Source organism: Abramis brama (genome assembly GCF_963993115.1).
Source record: "Abramis brama genome assembly, chromosome: 20".
In the NCBI taxonomy this organism is placed as follows: domain Eukaryota; kingdom Metazoa; phylum Chordata; class Actinopteri; order Cypriniformes; family Leuciscidae; genus Abramis; species Abramis brama.
In genome coordinates, this window is record NC_139982.1 from 1,971,380 (window position 1) to 1,985,748 (window position 14,369).

The following is a 14,369-nucleotide window of genomic DNA, read 5'->3' on the forward strand; positions in this document are numbered from 1 at the left end:
GAGTGCTTAGTGCAAAAATAAAAATATTTACAAAATATTAATCTATCAATCTTCAACGCACATTCACGTTTTTTTTGTGCAAACAAAGCACTCACTTCATAAACTTGAGGTTAATCCACTGGAGTCACATGGATTACTTCAATGATGTCTTTATAATATTTTTTCAAAATGCTATGTAAATATGTACCCGATTAAGGTGAATTAAAATGCAGCCTTATTAATGAGCAAAACGTTCGGATGTTAAACGCACTATTTACGCGTGGCTGGGAGCAGGTGTAGATTTCTTTCGTACCAACTAACATTTGGAAAATATGAACATTTTAATGAATCCGAAAATTTACACCAGAACCACTTTACACACGATTTACACAAAAATTCGTTCTGCTCGTGTTTCATGAATGAGACCCATTGATATGATCCTTTTTTCCATTACCTTTCAGCTTTACGACAGGCCTGCCTAAGAGAGCGCGTATCCTCATCTAGCCAGTAATGAGATTTTAATTTGGGGCGGGTGTATGTGAAAGGTGCTACCGAGTCAAGTATGGAAGAGCAAGATGAGTGAAAAAGGGAAACTAATTCATCCGGACTAGAGGAGAACGATGCCGCTGTTGCAATAGTAGATGCAACATTTCCACTCAAGAAAATGTATCTGGCGAGAGTAATAATCCTGAACTCTGACAGTTTGCAGGGGACTGAAAAGGGTGATGTTAAATATAATGGGCTTATGATCAGAGAAAGTGGCCTCCTCAATCACAATATTATCAGCAATAAAACCATAAGATAAAATTAGATCAAGTGTATGTCCCAGTTTATGAGTAGCTTTATCTATATGTTGCGTAAGGCCAAAAGCATCTATTACACCACAGAATTCGCTAACCATAGGTCTACCCGGAGAGCAAACATGAATATTAAAGTCACCAAGTATAAGGAGACGATCATACAGTGACACAAAATGGGAAAGAAAGTCAGAGAATTCAGTTATAAAGTCTTTGTCTGGCTTAGGGGGCCTATAGATCAGTACACAAACCAATGGTGACGTAACAGATTCTACAATTACACATTGAAGTTCGAAGGTGGAAAAACTCCCTGCAAACAGTGTCCGTAATTTAAAATTGTTCCTAAAAACAAGAGCCACACCGCCTCCTCTTCCAACGCACCTCGGCGTGCTAATAAATGAACAATTTGTTGGGCAAAGTTCACTAAAAACAGACAATTGGCCAACTCCAGCGCTAATCCATATCTAGGTCAAAAACAGGAAATCCAGATTGTGACGAGAAAAAAAGTCATTCAGAACGAAAGGTCTTGTTAGACTGCTATTGACCTGGGCCACCTTTGCATTTGAGTAAACCGCAGCCTGGGGGCAACTAGAGTATTCCAAAGGGCGGATGTTCAGCGAGTTTACTCCACCGCTACGGATACGAATCTCGGTCGAGCATGGCTAGCGGGCATTTGGGGTCGATGCAGGGTGATGACCTAGAATGTCTGCAGAGAGCTGGAAGGGACCTAATTGTGCGGGAGAAGGAGGGTGACATCTGTCATAAAGAACAGGGGTCACCAGAGCGTTTCTGAGATCCAACAAAGTTTTCTGATCATAGGACCTTGTAGCAGCAACAGTAGCAGCAACAGAACAGTACCGACATAACGTAAGTGACAACACAAACAAACATAGTAGAAGTTGACGGAGCTGACGGCAAGCCGATAAACACACTGGCGCCATCTTGCTCACGTCACATGTCAAAATATACCTGAGTCCATCAGAGTTCAGAAGGAAAAAACGACACCACTAAGTGGATAAGAAGATAAGAAGTAAAGGATCCAAGTTCAGTCTGGGGGGCTCACCATCTTTCTTTTCTCTCAGCGCGGCTTGATGAATCCTCACCATGCACGTAAATCACAGCGGAAAATACAAACTTCTACACAAACAACAAAAACTGGCCTGTACACACAGGATAACATTTTTAGAAACTCATTTTTAACTCTGTTTCAACAGTATTTACTCTTCACACCAACATTTAACGTTCATTTACAACATAGGCCATACTTCATATACAATGAGCATATCACTTAATTTTAACACACATAGGAATACAAAACACCATTGTAATTCATCACACAAATGAAAATAAATCCACAACTCACCGATTCTTCTGAATTAACAGTGTTCTGTTAATATTTTCTCCAGATGACACCACAAACTATAGCAATGGCTCAACTAACTTTGGCTCGATATTCCGGATCAACAAGGCCATAAGGTAAGCTCTTTCACAAAACTTTTCAAATTAACACTTAATTTAACTTTAACTTTTACTTTTTTCTGCTTTGTTTAGTAGTCATTTACTAATTATTTCTCAAAATTAGATCGTTTATCTCAAATTTCTTAAGCTTTGTTTCACACGCGTTTTTCCGTTTCATCTCCTTCTATCAGTCTCGTCCGCGTCTCACAGTCAGCATCGCTGCTGATCACACTCAATTGGAAAATCTACACCTGCAGTGCAGATTCCAACTCTAATTGGATCATTTTTACTGCAGTAATTTGCATATTACTAATATAATTAATAAAGCATATTATTTATCTCAATTTTCTTTTATCACCGTCCTTTTTTCACATAAACAGTTTTACTGGAAGGGTGAATACGCCAAAATAGTTTTTTTCTGTCGACTGCAAATTGACTAATTTGAGCCTGGGTTACACTGAGATCAAACCCCCTGCAATAAAGCAATAACACGCACCCTGGACAGAAGATCTCAAAGAAAGAGCACAGGACACCGCCTTGTCCAAACTCATCTCCTCGTTTATATATGCATCCCCCTCTCCCTACTCCCTTCCTTTCCCCCTGATTCAAGTCACTTAAAGTTCACTGAGAAAGTTTATATATCACATATGATGTATATTGTGAATCTGTTGTTTTTTTTCCTTTACATGTTTGCTATCATTTTAAATGTCTCAGTGTGATTGGTAAAATGGTATAAATTTCATTCGTACAGTCGAGTCCGGGCACTATAGGACACGAAACAAAACTACTTATATTGTGTTGTTTCAGCGTTGAGCATTGTAGCCAATCACAGACATATTTAGCGCATGAACACAGTGGCCAATCAGAGGCGTTTTAGAGTCACCATGCGGAGAATTCGCTCAAAATGTATGTTCAGAATCAGCACAAGCTTTACACTTTTGAAAATCCCTTCATAAACAGTCAAAGTCTAGACGCGATGTAAATAAGAGATTCACAGTGCAGATGTGGACAACTTCAGTGTTTATGACGAGAGTTTTAGTGAGAGTGCAGAGTGTTTTTCATGCTTCTAAAAACCAGTGGTTACGTTCACACTGTAAAGTATAAGGAGTGATAACTGCATTTAAATGTGGGAGTGAATCCGCTAAATTATAGTCCTGTGAATCATGAAATTGTTATGATTGACATAGTAACCATAGCAAGATGAGAATGTAATAACCATATCAACATTTTGCCATCTAATAATGTTATGATTATTGTTACATTTACACTTTAGTCACACGTTTACATTCACCTTGCAGAACCTCCAAAATGTTATTTTTATTTATTTATTAATAAGAAGGATCATAAAAACATCGTTTTTATTTAGCCGTCCTGAAAAGCTTTATCACATAACAGATGTTTAAGTATAGCCTAGTCCATAAGATTGCTTCATTCAGAAAGACAGCATAGAATAAATAACAGCAAAATTATACTAATGACACCATACTCTCATGAGTAGTCCTTTACCAACATGTAACATTAAACATTTTGTCAGTTCTCCCAAGGATTTAGATCAACTTCTGTCTGGGTGAATTCTGAATGTTTAATGGTGGACTCTTTTTTTTTTTTATAAAGTCTGCTGCACAGAAATCCTGTTTCCTCGTTGCTACAACCAGAAGCCTAACATTGAGTCCTCCCAAATTCAGATTTAAAGCGTCTCTTACCCAGTGTATGTGGGGATCGTTAAAACCTGGTTGTGCTCTTTGATGCCAATCTTTCATTTGAAATTCACGTTTCTAGTATCTGTGAAACCGCATTCTTCCATCTTAAAAATATTTTAAATTATGACATATGCTCTCAATGACAAAAGCTAAGTCGTTTAAGTTTGATGATTAATCTATGTCATGTTTATGACATATTAATGACAGGTTAGGATGTATTGGTTTGTCAAGTTGTTATAAAGACATCTCAAACAATGTCATCTTTGTATTAAATTACATAATTGAGCGAATGACGCTTATTGTCATTAACATGCATAAAACCTCCTTCATTTTCATGACATGTGTCATGTCATGATTATGAAGGTGTCATATCAGTCTTATGCACACCCCTTCAAGTAAAGTGTTACCATTTAGGTATACATTTATTGCTCTGTATGCTAATGGGGGGGGCGTGTTTTACCTCAGACATAGCAATCGAGCTCAGGGTGGCAGTGGCACCTTGTGGTGTGACCAAACAATACGCAAGAGGTTTGTGGACATGACTTTACAGGTCACACAGAGAATAAATGACTTAGAGATGGGCAATATGGCCAAAATCTTATATCATGGTTTATGTCCTTTAATATCACCCTAACTTTATGTATGTAGGTTTACCATACATAGGCCTACTCTTTATTCCGGACATGGCCATAAAACATCAGCAGGTCGGGATTTCTAAAATGTCTGGGCACACATGAACAGAATCCGCTGATAATAGTCACCCACTTTAAATAGGCCTACCGAAACCCTGTAATTTTTTTATTTGATGTGACTTAGAGTTGTCCAAATTACCTCTTAAATTGTCTGCATTCCATCAACAAGTTCTCCTGTATTGGAAATTAGCATTTTCTTACAATTTTAGTTGTAACTTGTATTTGGAACAATCATTTTATTCTGGACCACAACAGATCTTTATTTTATGAAAACTGGGTTCAATATATATTTTTTTCCCTATTGGACATGATGGACAACTATGGTAATGTTCTAAATTACAATGCTGTCAGGGCCTGCAGGGCCTTCTCTGCTGGCCCTGTCAAAATCAAAAATATATATTTTTTCATAATTAAATTAAATTAATGTGTGTCTGAATGTGTCTAAATTCAATTACTGTCTATTTCAGTATGTTATGATTATATTTCCAGAAAGAATATGGTTATTTTTGTGAGGCTGAGTTGGATTTTCCATATGTCATCTAAACACAGCTCTGTGGACCAGCACTAGTAGTATAGCTAGCCTTCCTTTGAAGCTACCATTTTCCATTTGATCTTAACTTTGACTGACGTGTGTTATCAGCCAATCAAATTTTGATGAAAATTTAAACACCCCAGAGGCCCAGCCATGTGTCATCAACATGGGTGGGGGGGAGGTTGCTATACAATGCTAAATCAGATACAATACATGTGTACAATAACAATTTTCTGGAAAAATAACATTACAATGTCCAGAAATCAATTTCAATAGTACATTGGGTCATTTTGGGTGCATTTTTCATATATATTGTTAGTGCCGAGAATTTTCACAAGAATAAATTCATAGATCCGCAACATTTACTTGTGTAACTTTAATGGTCTAGTGCTAGAACTTTAGCCAAGCGTGTCAGAGGTTCTGGTTTCTAATCCGCACTCGTATAGTTTTTTTTTTTTTCTTTCATTAAAACCGAATATGTTCATCAGTGGTTGTATATCAAGCAGGAACACGTTTGTGTGCATTTTATTTTGTGATTTCACTGGAATGAATAGAATGTGAGACCAGTGGTTCATCCAATGATACCACTCCATTCAATGAGAGAACCTCATCCAGTGTAAGCACCACAGAAGTATCTACAAGGGCCTCCTCAACACCTTGCTCAGCGTAGAGCGTGAGCGTAGTACACCAGGTAGGATTAATAGTCATTTGTATTAACTCATTTTTTTAAATTTTTAAATAGGTCATTCCATTCATTCACAGTGTAAAGTACTTTCTTTTTTTTTTCGCAAGACCATGGAGTGCTTTGAATGTGATAAGGAGTATCTTGTATTGAATACGAAATGAAGTCAATGAAGTCTGTGTAAAATCGGAGTAATGTGAGAAGATTTCTTTGTGATTGTGAGGACCCTAGCTGCGGAGTTCTGAATATATTGGATCTTATTTATAGATGAATTGGGTAAGCCATAGAAGAGAGAATTGCAGTAGTCAAGCCGTGAAGTGATGAAAGCGTGAACCAGAGTTTCAGCATCATTGATATTCAGAAATGAACATAAGCGTGCGATATTGCGTAGGTGAAAGAAGGCAGACTTAGTGAGTGAGGAGATGTGTGGAAGGAAGGAAGGAAAGAGAGGAATCAAAGATTAGACCAAGGTTTTTGACAGTGGTGGAAGGTTGAACCAAAACTCCAGCGATGTTAACACTGTCAACACAGAAACGGGATGTAATTTGAGGTGAACCAATAAGAAGTAGATCTGTTTTATCAGTGTTGAGTTTGAGAAAATTACTGGTCATCCAAGCATTTATATGATCAATACAAGCTGATATGGAATTTGTGGGGAAAGGAGCATTGCGTTGAGAATGGATGTATAGTTGGGTGTCATCTGCATAGCAATGGAATTTGAATATGGAAGCCATGATGACGGATGATGTTATCTAATGGGAGCATGTAGATGATGAAGAGGAGAGGCCCAAGAACAGAACCCTGGGGAACACCGTGTGGGACAGATGCAGTAGTGGACTTAGCCTGGTGGATAGAGATGTAATGCTGGCAACCAGACAGGTAGGAGGTGATCCAAGATAGGGCAGATCCAGAAATACCAAGAGCAGAGAGTCGTGAGATAAGAATACTGTGAGAGATTGAGTCGAATGCAGAGGAAATATCTAGAAGAATTTGAATACTGGTGGAGCCGGAGTCAGTGGCCATAAGGAGATCATTGACAACCCTAAGGAGTGCTGTCTCAGTGCTGTGGAGGGTGCGAAAACCAGATTGAAAACATTCATAGTGGTGTAGGATTGAAAATAATCCAAGATATTTTAAATTAACAAAGATATTTGCTTTACTGTTTCCACCCCCTCTTTCTACCACAAAGACCGTTTGGAGTTCCTAAAGGCACAGGGGTTTCTGATAGTGATCTAGGCCTGTAGGCCAAGTTTGTGTGTACTTCGGGGTCGATGAATTGTCACACCTTTAGTATGGTGGGGGAAGTGTAATTATCTGATTGGTCAGTTTGAATGTCTCACATCTGGGCTTTAGTCGCATGGTCAGGAAAGGATAAAAGAAGATTGTAACTGTTGCTCTGTCTCTTTTATGCTCTGGCTCTCTTCTTCTCTGGGTTCCTTTCTTGGGGATCTCTCTCTTTACCTCCTCCTTCCTCTCTCTCTCTCTCTCTCTCTCTGCTTCCGGCGTGAGTGTTGGGTGCGAGTGGACGGTTGTGAGCGTGGGTGGATTTACTCGAGTGAATCTTTTTTTCCCTCTTTTTTTTTTTTTTTTTTTGTTGTTGTTTGTGTTCTTTATTTTTTATTTTCTTGTGTTTGCCTTTGGGGCCTCGTGCTACCTGTTTTATCAGGGAAACATGACGGCCCAAAGTGCGCAGGGTTTGGGTTCACTCACGCGGCGCCATGCGGTTAAAGTGGCGTCCGCTGCAGGTGTTGAGGAATGTTGCATGGCTGTCGGAGTGGTTGTGGGGCATGAATGTATTGTATCTGCCTGACTGCCTCTAGGATGAACAATGCCATGGTGATTTTCCTCAACAGTATTGAAAAAGCAAACGAATTAGTTGAGCATGGAATTGTGATCAGCGATGAGTTTGTCACTGTGCTTCCCCTCTTACTACCATCAAAAAGAGTTACTTTATCCAACGTTCCCCCTTTTCTTGGTGATGAAATATTAACTCAGGCGTTGTCTCGTTACAGAAAACTGGTATCCCCAATCAAAAAGATTGCGATCAGTAGTGAATCCCCTCTTTTGAAACACGTTGTTTCTTTTAGGCGTTTCGCATATATGGTAGTTAAAGATGATGCCGAGTTGGAATTGTCACTTAATTTTCGAGTTGAGGGATTTGATTACGTGATATTTGTTACAACCGCGAAAGCAAAGTGTTTCGGTTGCGGCAAATCAGGACATGTAATTCGAAATTGTCCGGATAAATTAAAGGAAACCGAAGCTAATAAAGAAAATAACGTTAATTCCGTTCCCGGTACGAGTGAAGCAACCGAGGCTGTTTTGTTGAACTGTGAGGCGCCGGGGGTGAGCCGGGCCAAGCCGGAGTCGGTGGTCACGGGGAAGGACCCCCCCGGTGAGGGGCTGGATGCTGCTGGCTTCGCTGAGGCTGGTTCAACCTCGACGCATCGAGAGCACTCAGGTATGACACGCGTTGAAAAAACTATTTGCAATGATGGAAAAGTGAATGGGGTACAGTTTTCTGAGAACACAGAAGGCAAAAAATCATCTGGTGTTGCAGAGAATATGACTTTGCCGCTGTTGCAGAGTGTATGTGAGGTGGATTGTGTTGTTACAGAGATGGAAAACAATATGTTCAAAGTTCCCAAAAAAAGGAAAAAGCTTGGTCAATTGCAGGATGAAAAGGCTTGCAAAAAAATGGATGTACTGTACAAGTTAGTGAGGATCAGGAGACTGAAAGTGATAGCGAGTTGTCTGACTCCAGTGTAGTGCTTTCTCAAAGTGATTTTTCTGGTCGAAGCTATGATAATGAGGATATAAAGATGTTTCTTAGGGCAACAAAAAACAAAAGAGGTGTTTGTGTTCAAGAATATTTCCCTGACATCAAGCAGTTTGTTGAAAAAACGAGAAGCCTAATGGCAGAAGGTTGTTTTACTAATAGAGAAGTGTAACGTTTGAAGAAGATTGTGAGGAATTTAGACAAGGAGTTGCATAATGATGTTAAAAAAATTAAGAGATACCACTTTTAATGATGTGTTGTGTGTTGGAGGGCTGTTTTTCTTCTTTCTGCTTACTTTTGTTATGAGTGAAGTACGCCTGGCTACCTTGAATGTGAACGGTGCCAGAGACATTAGGAAAAGAGCCATGTTGAATGAAGTGATGAAACAGAAGAACCTAGATGTTATATTACTACAAGAAACACACAGTGATGGAAAAAATGCTGCTGATTGGGCGAGGGAGTTTGAGGGTATTTCTGTGCTGAGCCATCATACTTCAACAAGTGCTGGAGTTGCTGTTTTGTTTGCAAAAAGATTTAGTCCAATTTCATATGTTGTTGATGAAATCATTAAAGGCAGACTTTTAAAAGTTAGAGCTTGTTTCGAAAATAATGTGTTTGTTTTCATCTGTGTTTATGCTCCAACTGCTGCAGTTGAAAGGATGGTTTTTTTAGACACATTATGTTCTATCTTGCAAAACTGTTCTTCTGAAGAATATTTATTTTTGGGGGGTGATTTTAATTGTACAGAACCCGTACTGGATAGAAACCATATTGAACCATATTGAGCCTTCCCAAAAATGGCTCGTCCACATAATAAAGAAGTATGAACTGTGATATCTGGAGGCAATTAAATGGAACTGAGAGACAGTACACATGGGTTCATACAAGAGATGACGTAATGTCGTTTGCTAGATTGGATAGAGTTTATGGATTTAAGCATCATCTTAATATTTTTAATAAATGTTAAATTATTCCTATAGGCTTCTCAGATCATCAAATGGTGCAATGCTGTTTTATTTTAAACACTCTCAAACCTAGAAGTGCTTACTGGCATTTTAATATTTCTCTGTTGAGTGACAAGTTTTTTTGGGAGGAATACAGAAATACAAAGCACGAATTTGAATCAGTACAACAGTGGTGGGACTTTGGCAAGGTTCAAATTAGACAGTTCTGTCAGCAGTACACTCACAATGTTACTAGAGAGATAAGAAGATCTTTGGAGAATTTAGAAACTGAAATAAGTGAATGTCAACAGTTAGCGGAATCCACTGGAGATAATCAATATTTAGAAATTGGGTTAAGGAAAAAGGCTCGGTTAGATGATCTGCTGGGATATAGAATACAAGGGGCATTGGCATTTGGACGATTTGGGCAAGAGTATAGCCCAAATGGATGCGCCGTCCAAATACTTTTTCAGCCTTGAGAAAAAGAATGGGCAAAGACGTTTAATTCAAGCTTTGCGCTCTGAGAATGGGGAGTTGTTAGAACCTGTTGATATCCGAAGGAGAGCAGTTGGTTTTTATCAGAATCTATACAGAAGTGAGTCTGAGTCGGGGAGCAATGAAGGAAATGCCTTGTTCACTTCCTTACCCCAGATGTCTGAAGAGGGTAATGCAGCCCTTTCAGGTGCGTTGAGCTTGGGAGAGCTGCATAAGGCCCTTCAAGGCATGGAGTCTGGGAGGGCTCCAGGAGTGGATGGTCTCCCAGTTGATTTTTATAAATCATTCTGGACGGAGCTGGGAGTGGATATATTACAGGTACTGAATGACAGCTTGTCTGAAGGTATGATGCCGCTGAGTTGTCGTAGAGCGATAATCACCCTCATACCGAAAAAAGGGGATCTCACTGAAATAAAGAGCTGGCGCCCCGTCTCACTTCTGTGCAGCGATTACAAACTGCTCTCCAAGGCCTTACGGTGTGTTCACACGGGGCGTCAGCGTCAACGCTTCCCATTGACTTTGAATGGGTGACGTCAAGCGTTGCCGAAAATAATTGTGGATCCGTCGGCGGCGCTTCACTGGCGTTGCTCGCGGCAGAAGTTGAGAATTTTTCAACTTCTGCCGCGAGCAACGCCAGTGAAGCGCCGCAGACGGAAGCGTCAGCCAATCAGGATCGCTCTATGCAAATACAGTAGCCAGGCGGCAGCCAATCACGTTCATCCTGTTCAAGAGCAGCAAACTGACGATAAATTTTAAAATGGAGGAGAAACTAATTATTGCGGTGGGCAATCACCCGGTCCTTTATGACCAATCACTTTTTATGTACCGGGGAGACCAGGCGTGGAAGGAGGTGGCAGAGGCCTGTCTAATTTCATTGGCTGACGCTGCTATGACCATGGCGTCAGTGCCAAACTTCAGCCACGCCTTCCGTCAAGCGTTGACGCTGACGCCCCGTGTGAACACACCGTTAGCTAACAGACTGGCTGGAGTGCTGGACGAGGTCATCCATCCGGACCAGACCTATTATGTTCGTGGTAGATCAATGTTTGATAACATTTCACTAATTCATGATGTATTAGAAGTTTCAAAATTGTTAAAGTTAGACGTTGGCTTGATTTCTTTGGATCAAGAAAAAGCCTTTGACCGAGTCGAACATTCCTATTTGTGGGGGACATTGAGAGCTTTTGGTTTTAGTCAAGATTTTATAGACAAGGTTACACTTCCTAAACTTACACTTCCTCCGACAATGACGCAAAATGACATTTTTTGCGTCATTGTGGGAGGAAGTGTAAGAGGTAAATACGGATTTCTCCCGTCTCAGAGGAAAATGAGAGGGTGTTGCACGACCATTCAATAGTATGACTGGGTTTCTAACAACGCAAAGCTTAATGCAAATGTGTGGAGTGTTCCTTTAAGTATGTCAATTTAAGGGCTTTTTGCCAGAGACTAATTTTAATCTGACCATATCAATCCTCTGACAAATGCCATGTGTCTGCTTTTGCTGTTTGTTGTTCTGCTCTTCACAGGATCCCTGCTACCCAAGTTCATATCCTGTTTCCCGTCTCAGAAAGAGGAACCAGCGTTTGCTCCCAGATTCAGTCCCTGTTCTTGTGGAGGTGTGAAGTGTTGGATGGATGATTTGCATATCTATGAACAGTGCAACACCATTTGATGGAGCCTCCTCATGCAGGGCTGAAAGGAGAACAAAGACTGAACACTGACCAACTGCTATTGCAACAAGCCTGGACGAAAAGTCTGAAGATGCAACTACACATAACAGAAAGCATGTCTTTATGGACTGTGCCACCTTTGGACTCCAGTTCTTCTTCGCCGCTCTTAAAACAGTTGCGCTGTGCTGCCATCGGCAGCTGCTGTTTTAGAGGGGAAAAGAAGAATTGATCACCTGACGCCTCCTTAAAAGGAGCTAACGTTAGCGCATCATGTCGGCAGTTTGGCAGTACTTTACAGTGGATGTTCCCACCAGTAAGACGGTGACATGCAACATATGCAAAAAAGCAATTTCGAGGGGTTGCACGGGTGTTGCAAATTTCAACACCAGCAACATAATCAAACATTTGAAGACGCGTCACGCTAAAGAGCACGACGAATTTACCAAAGCTAAGGGGAAAAAGAAGGACGAACTGCAGCAGCAAACTCTGGAAACTGCCTTCCAGCGACGAGATAAATTCCCCAAAGACAGCCAAAAAGCAACAAAGATAACCAACAAAATTTTTGAGTTTATTGTCCTGGATGACCAACCCCTGTCTGTCGTCGATTGTGGGATTTCGCTGCTTAATGGAGCATTTGGAGTCAAGGTACTGTTTGCCAGGTCGTAAATATATCTCAGAAACTGTGCTACCCAAATTATACGAGACAGTTAGGAACACATTTCGTGTATGCTGAAAGATGTGCATGCAATCAGCTTTACCACGGACATTTGGAGCTCCGACGTGTGCCCCATGTCTTTGCTAAGTTTAACGTCACACTGGGTGGATAGAGAGTCAGCATTTACCCCTCTAAGTGGGGTGCTGCACGCCAACGAGTTCCGAGGGTCACATACTGGCACATTAATTACCGAAGCAGTTGAGGGGATGCTAGTAAAGTGGAAAATCCCCAAGTCCAACGTTCATGCTGTTTTGCACGACAACGCTGGCAACATTAAGAAAGCCATGGACGAGATGGATGTACCAAGTTTGGGATGCTTCGCCCACACTCTCCAGCTGGTGGTGCATGAAGGGCTACTGTCACAGAGAAGTGTGAGTGATGCACTGGCGAATGGTAGGAAGATAGTCACGCATTTCAAACACTCGCCACTGGCTACTACATGCCTGGAGGATATTAAAAAAGATCTCCAAATGCCCACCAAACGTCTGCACCAAGACGTAGTGACGAGGTGGAACAGTACCTACTATATGGTCGAGAGTTTACTGGAGCAGAAGCGGACAATTTCAGCATATGGAGCTGACCACAACCTGCCAGCAGGGCCGGCCCGTGGCATAGGTGGAATAGGCAAATGCTAGGGGCGCCACTCATCCATGGGGCAACAGAATGAGTGAACAAGTTTTTTATTTTATTTTTATTTTTTATAATACTATTTTAAAACCATTAATTCGAAATACTACCAAATAAAGCAAAAAAAAAAAAAGTCTGGCACATCAATCTTCCCCCGCCCAGCGAGTGCTTGAAGTGCGTCAGAAACAGAGCGCGCACGCGATCAGTTGTTGGTAATTTGTTGTGTAGCGTGCGCGACGCCGCATCCAATGTAGACAGCATTGCTTTAGTTTGAGGACGCTTAACACACTCAAGGCCTCATTATACTTCTGCGTCGAACTCACGTCATAGCCTCTATGCTGTAGGCAACGTGTTGGTTTTCATTTATACTTTTGCGTCGTTGTCCGCGTTGACGCGCATGCAGAGGGAGCGTGTGAAACCCGAGGGAGCGGTTCTAGCAGACCAATCACAGCGCTTGTGTCCGCGTAGACTTGACGCGTTGTTACATTTTTGGAGAGGTGCACGTCAGGGTACACCGAAGGGTACGCACGCTACACACAGCCTACGACGTAGCTACGGCGTGAGTTCAACGCAGAAGTATAAATAGGCCTTCAGGCTCGTAGAAACGGGCCTGGCAGCTCGCGCCAGTTCTAGACACGGTGAAAGTTTCCTGATTGTGACGGATGGCCGAATTTACATGACACATTATAAATGAGCATTATAGTCTGCGATAGATATAGTGCCAAAAAGAAGAGAAGAGGATAAAAGGGGATAAAGACAGAGGTAAAGTGATGTAGTGAATGAACAGTTTATCTAATTGCATAGGAGTAAGATACTACAATTACATTTCATACTATTTTTAATGTTTTTGAAAGACGTTTCTTCTGCTCATCAAGCCTGCATTTATTTGATCAAAAATACAGAAAAAAATTTAATATTGTGATATATTATTACAATTTAAAATTTCATATTCAAGGGCGTGCAAAGATGGGTGGTGTTTATGATCATATGTAGTGGGCCAGTCTGGGCCAAAATGCCAGGGCCGATTTTCTGTCCCAGTCCAGCCCTGCCTACTTGTTTTAAAGTATTATTTGTTTACTGTGTAGCTGCTGCTCTTTTGATTTGTATTTTTTTTATGTTTACTTTATAGGTTGGTGTTGCACTATTGTTAAATACTGCACTATTTAAAGATTTAAATGCCTTTTTATTTTAGTACATAATGGCTGCACTTTTTTTTTTTAAAGGAATCATTAAAGGGGGGGGTGAAACACTCATTTTCAGTCAATCTCATGTTAATCTTGAGTACCTATAGAGTAGTAT